Source organism: Bufo gargarizans, chromosome 9 (assembly GCF_014858855.1).
Source record: "Bufo gargarizans isolate SCDJY-AF-19 chromosome 9, ASM1485885v1, whole genome shotgun sequence".
Classification (NCBI taxonomy): domain Eukaryota; kingdom Metazoa; phylum Chordata; class Amphibia; order Anura; family Bufonidae; genus Bufo; species Bufo gargarizans.
Window position 1 is genome coordinate 7,161,442 of NC_058088.1, and position 14,364 is coordinate 7,175,805.

The 14,364-nt window shown below is 43.4% G+C and overlaps 1 protein-coding gene across 2 annotated transcripts in view; it reads left to right on the plus strand.

Annotated features, from left to right (window-relative positions):
• Nucleotides 1-233: 233 nt before the first annotated feature.
• PLEKHG2 (pleckstrin homology and RhoGEF domain containing G2) overlaps nucleotides 234-14,364 on the plus strand; it is a 78,548-nt gene continuing 64,417 nt past the window's right edge. For both annotated transcript variants that reach the window (XM_044269100.1, XM_044269101.1), the window contains exon 1: nucleotides 234-543. The gene's annotated coding sequence lies outside the window, so the exon portion shown is untranslated. The remainder of the gene's footprint in view (nucleotides 544-14,364) is intronic.

Consider the following 14,364-nt stretch of genomic DNA (forward strand, 5'->3'; position numbering starts at 1 on the left):
CATTTTATCTGGAAGCAGCAAACTACACTTTGAAAGTAGCTGGCACACAGTGGTTTATGGGGAGGTAGGTAGTTATCGATACCAGCATTCAGCAGCTTCCCATCTGGCAATTGAGAGGTTAAGAGAAGCAGGAAACTTTTGAGAGTTTTGTTACTGCTCCAGCCCAGTCTCCCCCCTCTCAGCTGTGCCTCCCTCCCCCTGCGCTCATTCTCTCTCTCCCTCCCTTCCCTGGCTGATTACACAGCCCTGGCCCCTTATTTCCTCTGGATTGTCCAGCTTCTTTCTCTCTCCATAGACTGCACCAGTCCCCTGTGGCTTGAGGGACACGGGGCACCTTGTCAATGAATCTGACTTTGTCTTTAAACTTGGACGCTGGGACCATTCTAAGGATTTAGTGCCAGATCTCCAACTTGGAAAAGGGACATCTCTTTTTTTTATTGTCATCACTACATGTCGATAAGGATGTGATTTTTGGGGAGTACTAGATGACATCTGTCTGACCGGTAATCCTCAAACTGGGGCGCAGAGTGTTGCACAGATAAGGTAAGACCACTCTCACATAGAACAATAGAAGTATGGGGGTTGTGCTTGCAAAGAAGGGGGGGACAAAGAAAGACCCTTAAATTCGTTGAAACACAGATCAACTGTAGCTTGGATCTCATCTTACAACTGGGGATGACTACACCACAAAAGATATAGGGTTACTTGTCCTTAGAAGAAGAGTATGCATCTATCCCTGCTGTGACGACAAAACATTTTTTATCACTTTATGCTACATTATATACAACCCCTCATTGTGTTCTATCATGTCCTTCTAACAAGTCCTGAGAGAAGACATCGGTGAATCATTCCCACTGAGCCAGCTATGCTTATGTTGGGTCATCCATCTGTTGTATCTGGTAGGGTCTTCTGTGTGTCTCATCATTCATTTTACAGCTCTCAAGTCTCTATTTAATTAGTATATACACAGTAAATTAGAAACACGTTCTCCACCTTGTAAGGTCCACCATTGACCTTCTCACGCTCAACTCTTTGTTAACTACATGACCTCTCTGCAAGTGGGAATATAAGGACATGCAATTTTGAGAAGAAACATGTGTACCCCAAATGAATTGATAAAGGAACAATAGTGGAGGAGAACAAGACGGTAGATAGACCCTTAAGGTTTCCATACAAATGTGGTGGTGATCAAGATATATCATAGAACAATGAAGCCAAAGTCTACTGTTATAGTCCAAAATCTGTATGAGCGCAGTATGTATGTTGAGATGTTTCACTGAAATTACTTTACTGATAGTCACTTCCTACAGTGAATGACATTTGTCAGTCGAATCTGTCCAATTGTTTTGAGGCCACCACTTTGGTCGATAAGATTCTTCACTGTACTAACAATTTGGACTTTTCCACTGAAAGCTTATGCTGGTCTAACTCTTGGCACTATAGAAGGTCTTGACCAATTGTCCTACTTTGCTCTTTAGTACATAATGTCTCTACAAATACAGCTGCTCCTCGGATGTGCACTCGTCTTCGGTATTCAGCAAGGCCTAAACTCTTTTGTTAGATGAACCTGTGTGTAAATACTGTGTTCTCAGCAAACATAGAATTTGACATGGGAAGACTTACCTCCAGGTTGGTAAAGGCCTATACTTGTTCCAGCTGATGGGAATGGATCATATTAGCACAATGGATGTCATGATAATGGTTTCGTCTATGGTTAGCTTCACATAGCCACCCTATGTTTTGCACATTCCAGATTCTACCCAACCTTGACCCATGGTCCAAACATCAGTACTCCCACCAGTTCTGTATTAGCTCATGGTTGCATTAGATCATGTAACTCCTAGGATCACTCAATTTTTCAAGTGTAAGTTAGTTTTATTTGCCTAATTCCCTAGTTGAAGACCCCCAACATTTACTGCTTCTACAGCTTGTAGGAATGACCAAATTCTGCCAAGGATAGTTGTAGTTCATACACTGCTGGAAGATCATAGTTTTAAAGTAGCTATTCAAATGGTTTTTAAGTGAGTAAACCCTTGACCTGTGAGTCAGACTGGTCCTAACACTTTAATAAATGGGACTAGTATGAGTAAGACCGAGCTCTCCAGGGGTGGTAGAAGTCTGTGATGCATCAGGTAAATAGGACATACCAGCGGGACCAGAGAACAGCTGCCAGTGTAGTGTGTCATAGGCTAGGTACCCTGTATAGTCTCACATGCATCCTCTGGAAGGTCCATATGTTTGAGATCAATAAAAAGGGGAGTCTCTGCTGTAGCTGATGGTTGTGACTGGCTCCAGGGTAATTGAGGTATTTGCTATCTCAGGATGGCCTCCAAAGAGCTGCCAATCTCCTGGGAGCAGGTTAAGGGGGTGTCAGCCAACGCCAGGAGGAGGAAGTTTGTACATACTTGTTGGATCATGTGCATAAGTAACGATGACCCATGTCTACGACCTTTCCCACTTCCTAAAGCTTCATAGGGAATATCAAAGAGCAATAAATGTAACGTGAACTGGATGCCCACCTAGGGTTGGACCATCTGGTGCAAATATGTACATGGCCCAATAGTGCTTGCTGTTTCTAAGACATGCCAAGAATTTACACTGAAAAGTCATATGTACTGTTGGGGAGCACAGCTGACATGTGATGTACCACATGCCCACAGCAGCCGTCCAATATACATCTCAGTGTACATATTGTGTATTGTATTTCTGTGAGGTTATCAGGCTTGACTTTACAGAATCGGAGCCTGTGGGCATAACCTTTGGTATGCTAAGCCCGTTCTATCTGTTAGCCACAACTATGCACGTTGAATAGTCTGCAACTTTTCTAGAAAGAGCAGAATATAGTGATACAACTCCGTACAACTCATTCCACCTTGGTGAGAACTCAACAAGTGATGACACCCAACCTGTGACTTGTACGTGAGCAGGTCTTATATCACATGTACAGTATACAAACAAACCTAGACCCTCCCCAGATGAGATCAACACTTGGCAAAGAAAGTATACATGAAAACAAGATTGAGCACACATACCCTCAGTCAGCTAAAAACCTATTAAAGGTGGACTCCCCCTTAAAGGCCACAACCTGTGGTACTTGAGGCCCATAAAAATGTATTATTAGAATGGTACACCTTCCAATGATACAGTCTAATTTCAACTCTGCTGTTATCATTTTGCAGACAAGGGTCAAATCCAGGACTGGACCGGCCGACTGGACCGGCCACCACAGAACCAGGAGGGATTCTGATATATCCATGGCCTGAAGCCATAATGGGACTACAGGGATAAAGGGGATATCTCATGATTAATGTAAACAATGACACCATACAGTACATGACAATCTCTTTCTAACAAGACTAGAACCAGCCTGTACCTTACATGGATCTAGAGATCTCCCCAATCATTGCTCCAAGTGCTCTCTAGGCTCTTCAGGCTGGCAGCTCTGGGAGTCCTTTTTCAGGGTGCATGTCCTAGCTCACGATGTGTGTGAGTGGGCTTCTTTCCAGCGCAGCTCTCTCCCTATCGCATGTTAACGGGTGTGTCCTTTCTGCAGAATCTCCCATTCTGTAATGTAGATAGGGCTGGTGGCAGTTGATGGATGGAGCTGGGCATGTACGACCACCCCAGTGATGTTACAGAGGTGGACAGAGAAATATGGAAAGGTACAAACAGCAGATGGCGCTACACAGATACATTTTATTGAAAAACTCAGTGGCTATAATACATTTTCAATTACACCCAGTTACAAAAAATATTCAAATCCAGGCGCTGGTTTGAAAAATGTAGAATATTTTTCATGGGTCAACCCTTTTAAGCAAAAATACTGATTTGGAGTTTAGAGGCAACCATTTGCCACCAGGGTCTGTATCTTAACTAAACAATGCTGTGAGTGGGCCCTGGAGAAACTTCTGTGGGGCCAGTTCAACTCTGAGCCCACAATTTGTAGACATAGAGGGCATTTGATGAGGAGCTGCCTGAAGCTATACTTTCCCAGTACTTTTCCAATGTCTTGTCGTCTGCCTTCTGCTTTCTATTGACCATGCCTGGGGTTGACGCTGTTTCCTACAAGCTGGGTTATAATGGACTCGCTGTTTTTCAGTTCCCTGCATTCTTCTATAATTTAGGATAATTTCACCCGATGACCGTCTCTGCGTTCCAGTGGGTAAAATTGGTTTCACATGTATGACGGTGCTCCAGTGAACGATGCCCGTGAACGCTATGACTTTATTGTGTATGACAGAGCTTTCCAGTGAGTGCAATCACAATGAAGTGAACGCTTCACCTTCTGACATGGGTTAAGTCTGTTTTCTATTATGTGATAGTGCTGCCCCTTGTGAAAAGAGTCCAGTGAATACTGGCATTGACACAAGGGTGAGGTGCATTCCAGAACTTTTGATGTCACCAAATCCAACACTCAAAGAGACATCAAGACCCTCATTCATGGGACGAATGGGCTGATGGCCTCTACTAACTGATCACTCTTTCCCTAGTGGCCGGCGGAGGATCAGGGGTGCACCTCCAATGAGGCCAGGTGAGGCAACTGCCTCAGGTAGCAAGCCCTAGAGACAAGTGGGGGCAGTGGCAGGGCCATGAGAAATCCCTCTATACTTAACTGTATCACAGTATGCCTTTAACAGTAGGGCATACTGTGGAGGATATTACATTTTAGGTCATGGGTAGTAGTCATTGATTATGGCAGTTTTGGTGACTACAATATTTTAGAGGCATCGGCATCAAAAGCAATTGGGGCAGATTCATGAAAACTGTCTGAAAGTAAAACTGTCTTTGTTGCCCATAGCAACCAATCACAGCACAGCTTTCATTTTTCAAGCGTACAATAGGAAATGAAATCTGTGCTGTGATTGGTTGCTATAGGTGACAGACAATTCCATGAATTCCTTTGGGTCTTTGTTGCCCATAGCAACTAATCACAGCTCCGCTTTCATTTCTTATTCTGCACTCGAAAATTAAAAGCTGCTCCGTGATTGGTTGCTATGGGCAACACAAACATTTTTCTTTTTTTTGTTTTTGTTTTAGACCGTTTCATAAATCTGCCCCTGGTCTATCAAATCCTGCCAGGCCAACCCCACAGAATAGACCCATAGAGTAGATCCTATAGAGTAGATCCCGTAGAGTAGATACCATAAATGGTTCCTTCACACATTATTTTTTTGTTTTTCGCAGAATCTGCACTAAAAAGCCATTAATCTGCCTTCCACTGTTTTCAATGGGAGGCCACGCTGTACTCCATGCGGCTCTGGTTTATAGTCACGACTGTCCCAAGAAATGGTGCAGTTGGAAACAGTGGTGGATGTCCGCTTACGCTCTGTTCAATGGGGCTAAACTAGGAAGGAGTCCAGGCATTTTGCGTCATTGCAAAAGTGTCGCAGGAACCACTGCAGCTTCTGCTGTTGAATACGAGAAGGATTTTGCCTTTGCAAAATCTGCAGTGTGAATTAGCCCTAAGGGTCCTCTGGATAGGTCATCAGTATCTGATCAGCTGTTTGAGAAGGCACTGGTGCTCGCCGTAGCACTACGGCCTTCTTCCTGCTCACCAAGCAGAGCCCCATACATTGTATAGTGGTTATGCTTTGTATTACAGCTCATCCCCATTCACTGCTGAGCTGGAGAAGGCCGCGGTGCTACTGCAAGCGCCTGTGCCTTCTCTAACAGCTGATCTGCGGGGGTTCCGGGTGTCGGACCCTCACCAGTCAGATACTGATGACCTATTCAGAGGATAGGTCATCAGTAAAAATTACTTGAAAAACCCCTTTAGAGTCCTAGAGAACCCCTCTAACCCCAGCAGCCAGCAAGTGGATCCACCGTCAGGTTCACCAATAAGTGGGTATTCCCACTTTGTTTTGGGGCATTACCGGGTGGGGCTTAAATGTCCCAAATTTACCAATCAAAATATTGGTATGCATGGTGATCGCATTAACGATCCCAGAGGATAGGTCATCAGTGTGAAACATTTTAATTTCATGCTTACCAACATTGCAGTTGGTGAACTTGGGACTGGTAGACCAAGTCCCCCGAAATATCACCGAACAGTATGGGACTGCCCATTTATGGGTGTGGCTTGCATAAGCCCAAATTTGCCAGGACTGCCTGTGAATATTAGGGACAATCTCTGTAAAATCTGGACTGTTACCAACTATGGGTCACCACCTATACCCCCCATCGTACGCTGTATGTTATGTCAGCGGCACATCCTTTTGTTTGTGCTGTCAACAAACGGGCATTGTTATGCCAGCATCGGGCGTTTGCTCATTTCTCGGCTGATCGTGGTTTGTTTTACGTTCATTCCCAATCATCTGCCCCATGTAGAAGGTTCTTCATAGCACTGTCCGGTAGGGGACACTTATCTTGTGGTTATTGTATCCTGTAGGCCATCATACTATATGGATATGACCTCCTATCTGTTTTCAGAGTGCAACATGTAAAATATAAATCACGTCACTGGATTTGATGTATATTGTCGGGTCACGCTTTTTCGAAGTAATTCAGTGTATCAGGCCAACGTTCCGGAGATTACTGGAGAGGTCGGTCACCTCCTGAGGGATTAAAGGGCTTGTACTGTATATATTTATGTCAAGCACTTGTGTTGCTCTAGTCTGCGTTGCGATTTGGTGCCTAAGTTCCCTAAGTGCTGATCAGGATGACCGGGGATGCGAGCCTGGGGGGTTCTTTCCCTTATGGATTTCTGCATTGGGTGCAATATTTACACAGACATTATGGATGCTTAGTGTATATATATATATATATATATATATATATATGTGTGTGTTGTGCATGATACATGGACACACATGGCTCCATGTACAGTAGTCCACCTGTGCTGAACCCAGTACCGTACCGAACCCTATGAGCTGCCAACTGTTTTTTTCCCTCCTTTTGGGTGTGTGAGTGGGTACCACTAGTTTATACTTGCACCAATAGGGTTGCAACTTCATCAAGAAATGCATATATCATCCCTACTAGTTACTAGTAAGAAGTAGACTCCATGTAATAGTCTGTTAGCCCAGTGGGGAAGCAGTACTACAAGTAAGCCTTCGTCCCGTCAGTAATCATTGATCAAAAAGCTGCCAACAGCAAGACCCACCATAAGCATAATTTCTCAGAGGAAACCACAATCTAAGTTGGGGATGACCTCTATGAAGAGCAGCAAAAGTACTGGTCAATATGAAGGGAAATACACTAGTTTTTTTTTATTATGGTGAAGGAATCTAACCATGATCTGGTAAGGAACTATAAAGAAGTAAAAAACATAGCTGCTTTCTTCCAAAAACAGTGCCACAGCTGTCCACAGGTTGTGTGTGGTACTGCAGCCCAGCTCCTTTGAGCTGCCACACTATAGATCACCCACAGTTAAGTCTAGCTCAGTTTTTTTTTGTAAAAGCAGCCATGTTTTTCTGATTTTCCAGGTGTTTAATATTGATGGCCTAGCCTCAGGATCATTAGGGGTCTTATTCCCAGCACCCTCATAATTTTTTTTTTGAAGAGACTGCGGTGCTCATAAAGGCTTCTTCCTAGGCCAGTGACATTGCGTTCATCAGTCACACGGCCTAGGTGTAGCTCAGTCTCATTAAGCTGCACTCGCCGGAGATCCACAGCCTCTTCAAACAGCTGATCGGCGGGGGTGTCAGGTGTCAGACCCCGACCAATCAGATATTGATGAGCTTTCCTGAGGATAGGTCATCTATATTAAATACCCAGAAAACCCACTTAACACCTGCAGATCCGAGTATGGTTGAGAACGACTTCTCCCTTCGAGACGATCAAGGGTCACTTCAATGTAGACGCTGACCTTCTGTCTTAGTAATAACGATTTGGGTCAACTGAAAACGAGACCACGAAATGATCACGCAGAAAAAGGACAGGCAACGATTATGTGAAGGGTTCTTGAAATTCCGCCATCATTACCGCTGCCTTGTGATGTGTTTTATCATGTTACTTATCCCTCTAATGATTAAATGAGCTTGGTAATTAGAGGATTGTAGGAAACAATTAGTATGCCCCCCCGTCCTTGTTCTATAAGAGATGTAGATAAATAATTCCAGCGCTGAACTTTCACAGACCACAAAGTTAATGTCCCATTTAACTACAAACTGCTTCAACCCAGAGATAAGGGACCTATTAGAACTGGTACAAATATTGCCAGTTTTTGCGAAAGTCAACATGTGGTTTGATCCAATCCAAACTATTAATACTACGTAATCGTTAAAGCCTGTGCGTTTATAAGGTCCTATGAAGAAAAATTTCACCCTAAACATATGTATTCTTGGAGGAAATCCACATATCCAGAGGAATACAGTTGAGGGTAGGTAGGATCCTATAGTAAAATCAAAAAGAAGAATATCAAAATGGCTCATGTCCTCCATCTCATAAGCCAACCTCCAAAAGCCACAGCTACCACCACCATCCCCTGCAAATGAAATGACCAGTGGTATGGAAGGCACTACGTAAAGAGGCAGGATGGTGACAAACAGGGATGAATGTAGATGGGGCAGGCGGAGCATGTACATCAGAGGCTTGGTGCCAAGGGAGAACCAATAAACCACTTTGCATTGGCCAGGGTATTTAGATATAAGGTTAGGACAGTAAACTGAATCTTTGCCCTGGGTAAAGGAAAACCGAACTTCAACACTGGTGCCAAATATTATCTTATGGAATTTACACTTGGATGATGCCTGGCACCACCCATCCATACATCGGTAATAGTATTAAAAAGAACTGAAAAAATGCTCCTTAATGCCATTCTCATTGTCCAGGACTTTGGGACCATGATACTTTTAAGCAAAATACAGAATCTAAGAGGTTCATCCAACATGAATGAATAATTAATTCACGACTACTCTAAGCCCTCCTACCTAAGGAGATCATTTGGAGGCAAACCATATCGCAACCAAAAATGTTCTCCATTCCTCCTCAATGTTGGCTGGTGGGGGTGACCACTAAGAAGTTGTCATTCACTTAGCCCCATGGATCAATGCCATGGAAGGATTATGTTGTAATTAGGGGTTGTCTCCTGGACCTCACTGAAAAGGGTTCTCCACATGAAACCCTTCTCAATTTTCCAGGAGAGTGACTAAGAAAAGGCAGCTTCATTTTTAGTGGACTTGGCAATGCATCACTTGTCTGCCCCGTTAATTTCAATACATGCCAGGTAATACAATATATAGGAAATGTGTATTTGGTTGCAACAACCCCCAGCTCTGGTGGACCAGAGGGTCCATTGCAAGCGAATCCCGCTCATATCAACTGGATTTGCTAATAAATACCTAATCGACTAACATGGACCTTGGATAAAGGAATCTTCCATAAATACTTGTTTGGCACCTCCAATAGTTTTCCACCTAACTAAATGTTAAATATTGTAAAATATATCATGATCTGTGTGGGCAAAAGGGTGATCTATGAGACCCCTTAGTAGCCATGTTCTTGTCCTTGCACAACTCAACACAATGCAAGCTGCATGCTTTTTGAGAAGTGCATCTTTTTTCACACAGTCAAAAACAGGGTGGCAATTGCAAGTTTAGTTTTACTCGGTGCAATCTGGTAGGATGCAGTGTTTAACAATGGCTCAAGCCGCATACACATAGATCATTTTGATCCCTACGACTTTTTGTCCGACAGTTCTAATGTCTGATTCCTCCCATTAAGAGGCACATTGAGTACAACTAGAGATAAGTATGCGCCAGAGCCACTTCCGATCAGCCAGACAAACCACAAACTCATATCTATCAAGGCTATTGAGCAAGGGCCAGTCGGCCCCTACAGCCACTGGATTGTCTGTCCATCCCATTAAAAGTGGCAGGGTCCAATGGTTCCCCCAAGGTTGGTAGATACATACAGAGCATTGTCAAGGTTCAGGGATGGAAGCATCAGCAGACTATGCATGCTATACGTTCTGTATATCGGTTATGTATGACTAAGTCAGAACATATTGCCTGTGAGAAAACAAGCTTTTGGTGGGAGCTCGGAGGCCTCTCGCACCAGCTCATATTAAGCAGAAAGCGTTTTACGATATCTGATCCCAAAAGTATTTTTGGAATCATGTCAGATATTTTGGAAACTGATTGTTTCCATATTTGGAAGGGTCAGAGAGCAAGATTGTAGAGTGAGTGTGTAATGCACACCGCAGAGCGGACTAAATGTACTTTGTGTGAAACACACCGCATCACGTGCAGAGAAGATGCACCTCCCTCTTTATGCGTTGGCGTAAACACATTTTCTATCGTCATGGGTCTTCTTTTTCTTTTCGCTCAGCTCGAAAGGCTCTTGAACAATCTAACATTACTACGCGTTTTATACTATTTGTAGCTCGGAGTGATAACCTGTGCAATGTAGATGCTGGAACATCAGATGTACGACGAACAACTACTAAAAAATAGACACTTAGCTAATTTTTTAATCTACTTTTCTACTACACTTTGGTCATCTGCTGTCACATTGTATATCACTGTACCAATGATGTACTTTCGATAGAGGAAGCCTGAGGACTGCTATGGTACGCAGCCTGTTAACAGCTACTCTTCCAACGCATTTCATTCTCCAGTACCTCTTCCCACCGCTGTCATCAGAACTCCAGTTCTGCAATTAACATCTCAGCAGCCTTGATGGAGCTGGAGATACCAGGAGAAAAGGAAAGAGCAGCTGAGGGCACCCCTATGGGATGCTGGATGCTAGGAGGAGGGCTGTGCCACCAATCGAAGACCCTCTCTAGGAGTTTTTGGACCCTCCTTAATCACTCTATACCCTTGAGCACTGCTCTGAAACCTGAGCTGAACCGTCTGGAAATTAAAAGGATAAGCATTTTGTACACTTTTCATCGGGAAGTCTGCCCTCAATGACCGAAACAGACCTTTTAACTCTTCCATTTCTGGATGACCCATGCCTGATGCTGCATATATTGTCACCAAAAAGTTCATAATGGTAACCAGTTGTATATCCTATTTGCCTACGTATCTGCAGACATCAAGTCTTTGGGGTTTGGATTCCAGAAAGTATCATTATTATTCTAATTACTTTTTAATGAGGTGTATAGTGTCTACCTTGGGAAACCGAACTAAACCTGCTCTTGGAACAAGCTTAGATTTGCTCCCTACTCATATTCATGACAACAATAATTTTCAGGTTTTGACAGTCTGATAGGATACTTTACGGGGTGTGGTGTATAGGTGACGTATATTGGTTGCACAATGAAGCGATCCCTCAAGAGTAATGCAAATGGTGCATGCACGGTAGATTCTATGCAGAACTCATCACGTACAATACTTTGTGCAAAAGTCTTGGGCAGGTGTAAGAAAATGCTGCAAAGTAAGAATGCTTTAAAAAAAAAAAGAAGTGTTTATTTTTATCAATTAACAAAAAGCAGAGTGAACGAACAAAAGAGAAATCTAAATCCAATCAATATTTGGGCTGACCACCCTTTGCTTTCAGAACAGCATCAGTATTGCTAGGTCTTTTGTGGATGTAGGCTTGCTCAAATCCTTCTGTCTGTTCATCTAATCCCAGACAGACTGGATGATGTTGAGACCAGGACTCTCTAATCACTTCTATGACTCCTTGTTCTTCTTTGCTGTGAAGATTGCTCTTAAAGGGGTTGTCTCACTTCAGCAAATGGGATTTATCACATAGAGACAGTAAATACAAGGCACTTACTAATGTATTGTGATTGTCCATATTGCTTCCTTTGCTGGTTTTGATTCATTTTTCCATTGCATTGTACACTGCTTATTTCTAGGGGTTACAACCACCCTACAATACAGTAGCGATGACCGGGCTTGCACACTATAGGAAAAAGCACCAGACTGGCTAGTGGCCGAGACTGTGGGAGTGTGCATAGGCCGGCCCTTTGTCCTATAGTGTGCAAGCACAGTCACCACTGCTGGATCACAGGGTGGTCATAGCCTCTGGATATGTCAGTAAAGGAGGTAATATGGACGATCACAATACATTAGTAAGTGCCTTCTATTAACTTTATCTACATGATAAATGCCATTTGCCGAAGTGAGACAACCCCTTTTTAATGACATGGGCTTTATATTTGGGGTCGCTGTCCTGCTGCAGAATAAATTTAAATTTAAACTATTAATACTTCCATTTTTGCAAAGAGGTATCTCCCAAGAAAGAGAACCATCTCGTCAGCGCCAATTGTTGGAAGTGGTTCCCCATGAGTCAAGATCCGACTTCCAAAAAGCCTTGGAATTTGACCAAGGAATATATCCAGGCCAGATATCAATCCAGAGACATCTGGTTCAGGGTGCTTGCCCCTCATCAGTACGGTGTAGGATTCTGGCTGGCTCAAATCCCAAGACTTGTTGGAAAGTCGGATTTTCACTCATAGGAAGCTACTTCCAATAGGTGGTTCTCTTTCTTGGGAGATACCTCTTTGCATATTTGTTTCCCATGGAGCATTGACAATAAGTCTCCATACCTTACTTCCAGTAAGTTTCCACACATGACCGGCCTCTTTAAGGATATTCGGCACCTTGCCTAAGCCACTTTTATTTTTTAAAGCACTTTTTGAATAAACCTTTTTGCACACGGTACTGTAGGCGGCAAGTGGGGTCTAAGATGTACTAGATATTGAGCCCAACTATAGTCTTCAAGCCACGCCACTGCACCCAGCCCATCCCTAAGATGTACTAGATATTGAGCCCAACTATAGTCTTCAAGCCACGCCACTGTACCCAGCCCATCCCAACGATACCCACATTTAAGCAGGTCCTACCCCTTTCTTGGCAAGCCACAACACATACCAAGATGGTACAACACAGCATGGTAGATATATTCTAGGTGGAATATGGTAGAACCGGCGGGCTTGCTAAAATTTATTTCATTTGATTACTCAGGCTGGTACATTTGCCAAGACTCACGCAGGACAAAATTTTATTTAGACTTTCATTTTCTTTTCCTAATGACTTTTCGAGGCTGGTGAAAGTAGCATGACTTTGTAGGACACACAATAGCTTATGCAAGCCATTCTTACTTTCGGTGTTGAAAGCCCAGGTCATTATCTGACTCTGGGTGTGAGTATGTTATAAACTTACACTTCCATTACCTATATGAGGAAATGAAATGTAATTGTGTTAATGAATCCCGGGAAGCCAAGGTTTATTGGCACCAGGCTATTGCTTTATGTGAGATTCCTGTACTTAATGTGTGAATATGAGGAAAGTGGAAGGGGGGTGGGGTGGAGGCACGTTATGGCGAAGAACTAGGAGAAGTCCTGCTGATAAGCATATTGAGGGCTAATTAACTTTGGACGTTTAGCTAAGAAAATAGGATGTAAATGCACCGTGCATGGGTTAGCTACTTTTGTAGAGCCACAATAATGGCTATTTGCCAGTAGGCTGCAGACCCGTGGGAGCACATACACACATATCATGGCAATTTTCTTCAAAGATATGATTCACCCCAAATTCACTGCACCATTTGCTTACATGGTATGGCAATACCTGGTGTTCAAAGTATGTAGCAACATGCAGGTCCACTTAATGGGCTGACTGCTAGTGGTCACTCTCCCCACAGCCCGGTCTCTGCATCGTGATCCTCTGTTCACTGCAGAGCAGTCAACAGAAATAGCTTTCTGCCCGGCTTGTCAGGACTCTGCAGTAGTATGGCAGTACAGATGTCAGGAAAGTAGGAAGGGACTATACTGTCAGCTGTCAGAAGGGGAAGGAGTCTCATTCAGCCCAGAGCCCATCCGCAGCAGCACCAAAGGGGACACATGCAAGCAGGAAAATCTGAAAAAGCTATTTCTGATGCTGTTTCAGGGCTTTCAGTATGAAAAAAATTCATGTCTATGGTATGTCAGGGTGTATACTGCCTGTTTGTAAAAGCTGATAGGTATATAACAGGCCTTTCTCTAAACGTAATTCCCCTAATATATGATGCAGGTGAACATACCAAATGAACAATGCCTGGTTTCCCTGTATTTTCTCTGAGTTGCTCATCACAATGGCCCAGATTTACTAATCCTATAGATGGTGTAACCTTAGACCGGCACCAGATTTATCACAGGGGCTCAGGTTGGTGCACGAATGGACACTTTTCTCTGACTCTATACCAACTATTCAAATTGGCCTGATGAATGAGGTAGGCTACCTCTGCAACGTGTTTCCACTTGCCACCGTGATTTAGGGCTCATTAACACGACCTTATTTTCTTTCTGTGTCCTTTCCGTTATTTTTTGTGGACCTCAGGGGTCAGTATTGGGCCCTATTCTCTTCAATATATTTATTAATGATCTTGTAGAAGGCTTGCATAGTAAAGTATACATTTTTGCAGATTACACTATTTAACACTGAAGAGGACAGTATAGTGCTACAGAGCGATCTGGATAGATTGGAGGCTTGG